Genomic DNA, 4,448 nt, shown 5'->3' with positions numbered 1-4,448 from the left:
GATCAATACGTCCCTAATGGGAGATATCTCAGGCCACCACTAGCCACTACCAGCCAGTCCACAGAACATGCTGCAGATATTCCACCTTCTACTAGTCAGCTGCTGCAGCAAATACTGGAGAAGTTAGATCGGCAAGACCAGAAAGCGAAGCTACGATAGCGCTGCAACCACCGCCGATTCAAATACCTCAAGAAGCTACTTACAGGCAACCACAGACCTGACGAGGACCTAGACACTCCGGACTCCACTTCCTTTACCAGGACAGGGAGCCATGACAGTCCCAATTGTAGAGACACTGCCACCAGCCCACCCTTGTTCCTGACAGATGGCACCGAGGACGGTGTTCCTTAACTGTGGAGAGGTCAGTCAGTACCTAATTTCCGGAGGTAATTCTTCCCCGTAACACCAATTTCTTTTCCTTTATAATAGGATAGATTGCATAGTAGTAGGTTAATTGCATGCATGTTCTACCTGATTGAAAAGATAATAAGTTTCTTTTAAGACCATATATTTTCTGAAAATTTTACTAATTTAAATCAAAACATTTATGTTAAATTTGTTTGAAGTTGAAATTGGAACAGAATTTTTGAGCTAAAAGAACACACAACCTGTGAGACTTTGAGCCTAAATACATGGTTACACTATTTAACCATAAATATCTTTTCTCGTGTGTTTACTTCACTATGATTGTAATCTGAATTTTGTTTTATCCTATATGTCCAATGTTAATGTGTTATGTGCATGCATATGATTGAGGCCATTATTTGTTTAGCTCACGTATCCCAAATAAGCCGACCCTTTTAATTACCTTTGTTAACCACTTTGAGCCGTTTTTAATCCCATTTGTTCTATATCTTACCACATTACTAGCCTTAAGCAAAAAAACAAATAAAAATCCCAATTAAATCTTTGGTTAGCTTAAGATAGAATTTTTGTGTTAATTGAATATGGGAAAATTGTGGTAATAAAGGGTAATAGAAAAATATGTCATGACAAAATAAGAGGAATTTGGGTACCTATTAATGTGAAACCACAAAAGAAAGATTACAAATCTATGTGCATTGATATAAAAAAAATAATTGATTTTAGTGAATAAGGGGATAAAATCACCCCAATGATAAGTCAGAGCTTAATGATCAATGCACATATGATAACATTAAAATAAAGGTTGATGCATGAGTATGGAATGTGAAAAAGAACTTTGGGTAGCTAAGTATGAATGTTGAAACTATATAGAGTATACGTATGTTAGGTAAGAGCTTAGGTTAATTAAATATTCAATGTATAAGCTCACTTAGCCATATGTGTACCCTCACCCTAATGGTGTTTGCATTGGCACTTTAAAATTGTTGATTGGTTAGGTGAAAAACAAAATATTTGAAAGCATGATTAGAGAAGGATAGAATGATTACCCCATATGCTAGAGATGATTAGAGTGCACACGCACTAACAGTAAGAGTTCAATGCTCAATGCTGGACTCCCTGCTTTCACGAGCTATCTTCTTACAAATTTACCTACTCTTACTGTATGATTTGAATTAGTGAAATCTGCCCCATGTTTTGTCTTAGAGAACTTATCTATTTTTAATCATATAGACAAAATCATATAGTTGCATTCATATGTATATAGGTTGCATTGCATTGCATGAGTCTTACATGTCCCTGTTCATTCATATTTATCTCCTTCAACTTAGCATGAGGACATGCTAATGTTTAAGTGTGGGGAGGTTGATAAACCACTATTTTACGATTCATATTGTGTTTAATTGTGTGGTTTTATCAAGTCTTAACCCGCTTATTCATATGATTTGCATGTATTTATAATTCCTTCCTAAAAATATTCTACGATTGAAAACTTGCTTCCTAAAGACCTTTTAGTTGTACATTTTTATTTTTCTTCGTACCATTTGATGCCGTGATCTGTGTGTTAAGTGTTTCAGCTTCATAGAGCAAGGATGGTGTAAGGAATGAAGAGGAAGCGTACAAAAGTGGAAGGAACACAAGGAATTAAGGAGATGACCAGCGAGAAGTCACGCGGTCGCATGGCTCACGCGACCGCGCGAATTGGAAGAAATCACAGTGGCACGCTCGCGTGCCTAACGCGACCGCACAGATTGGAAGCTACACTTACGATGCGAATGCGTGGACGACGCGCACGCGTGGTACGAAGAATGCTGAGTGACGCGAACGCGTGGACGACCCGGTCGCGTGACGTGCGCAATCTGCAGAAATACAGAAGTCACAGGCACAGATTCTGGGCCGCATTTCAACCCGGTTTTTGGCCCAGAAACACATATTAGAGCTAGAGAACATGCAGAGACAAAGGGAACAATTCATTCCGCATAATTTCAAGTTTTTAGATCGGATACTACTCCCCTAGGTTTCTCTCTTTGACATTCATAAATAAGGATTTGAAGATTTTTGGCATTAGCTTTCCGAGAAGAGTCTACCTCCGGAACTGGTTATTATAGTTTGTTATTTACTTTTCATTTACTCTTCCATATTCCTAATTTTTTCAGAGTTGATCTTGGAATATTTTCATAGTTTATTAACAAAATCCATTTTTACTTTTAATTAATCTCTTTCATTATTGTTTGTTATGTCTCTTCTTATTTCCCCTATTGATTTTGTGAAATCTACATTTATGATGACGGAGTAGTTTCCCAACTTGATTGGGAGTTGATTAAAAGGAGAACGTTGAGTTGGAATACTCAAGAGTTCAATTGTAATTGATTCATTCTTGGTTGGCTTGTTAGTCACTAACTTTAATCCTTCCCAAGGGAGAGGATTAGGACTTGTAAATAGAAGTTGACTTTTAATTTGACTTTCCTTCATTCGTTGAGGGTTAACTAAATGAAAACAATGATTAATTATTAATTGATCCTGACAAAATTCTAACAAGGATAGAACTTCTGATTAATCTTCTCCCGGTCAAGATTTTATTTAAATCATATAATTTCTCCAATTTAATTTTCTGTTCATCAACTCAACCCATTTGGAAAACCTCTGATTAATAAAATAGCACATCTTCCTGCAACTCGTTGGGAGACGACTTGGGACACATACTCCCAGTATTTTATTTTTAAAAATTGTGACAACTCTTTTTTAAATTGATAAGTGGATTTTCGCCGGTTAAGAACTGTACTCACAACGCCATTTTTCTAATTAATTCTTAATCTGCCTATTTCTGCCCACATCAAATTTTGGCGCCATTGCCGGGGAGTTGCAATTGTGTGCTAATTTATTAATTGGAATTTATTTAATTGCATTTTTCTTTTTATTTTGTTACTATATGTTGCACGTCTCTTTTATTGAATGACACGTTTGATGACAAGTCATCATATACCCATTTTTTTTTAGCTAATTTCACTTATTTTATTAGTCTTTATGCACTTTCTTGCATCCTAAGTAAGTGATTTGGAATGAAAATGCATAACTTCTTTAAATCAAGCAACTACCATTAAATTGATGCTAACTCATGAGGTTTAAGCTAAATTTAATTGAATTTTAATTGATTTATAAGCCTTGTGAATTTAGTGATACTTTGAGTGGTTGTTTTGGTTTATTGTAGGTGAAGAAAAGAAGAAAAGAGAAAGCGTGGCTTAAGAAAGCGTGGCCCAAGAGGGAAGAAGTGTGGCGCTTAAGAGGAGGGAGCAAGCATTGCCCTCCACAAGGGCACACTGCCCTCTAGGAGGGCAACATAAGGGAACAAAGCATGAATGGAGCTTCAGCCTTGGCACATTGCCCTGCCCTCCACAAGGGCAGGGCAGCATTTTGGTGATGCACACACGCGCACCATTCGGGCGCACCAAGGGAAGGCTCGGCAGCACCAGCAGCACGCACAGGCATCATTCTGGCACACCAAAAAGTTCTGCCATGCCCTCCGCAAGGGCAGGGCAGCATCCTGCAAGCACCAACGCACCACACGCACGCACCATGGGCCAGATGCATCATTTTCTGCCCTGCCCTCCACAAGGGCAGGGCAGCCTCCTATGAGCTACTTTCTTCATGGGCTAAAATTGGATTAAAAATCCAATAAAATTCATTTCTTCACCAAATCAAAAGCCCATCCAAATCCCAAGATCCAAGAATAGAAAGTGTATAAATAGGATATAGTTTGATGTAATGAGGGCCTTTTCCTTGACTTTTCATTTTTTCCTTTACTTTGGAATTTAGACCTTTCTTTTGAGCTTTTGAATTTTTACTTTACTTTGAGCTTTTGAACCTTCTCTTGGAGACTTCACTGAGATTTCAGAGAATTGGGGAGGAGAATTGATCTCTCTTCTTCCTCGTTCTTGCTTGAGCATTTTTACTTTTCTTGTTTGAGTTTTGGATGTGAAGAATTGAGGAAATTCTGTCTCAATCTCCACTCAAAATCTCTTTAAATCTTCTTCTGCATAATTTAGTTGAATTTCAGTTACTTTACTGCTTCTTCTTCAATTTCTTGT

This window comes from Arachis duranensis, chromosome 9 (genome assembly GCF_000817695.3).
Source record: "Arachis duranensis cultivar V14167 chromosome 9, aradu.V14167.gnm2.J7QH, whole genome shotgun sequence".
NCBI classification, from domain to species: Eukaryota; Viridiplantae; Streptophyta; class Magnoliopsida; order Fabales; family Fabaceae; genus Arachis; species Arachis duranensis.
Note: the sequence above shows the minus strand (reverse complement) of the source record.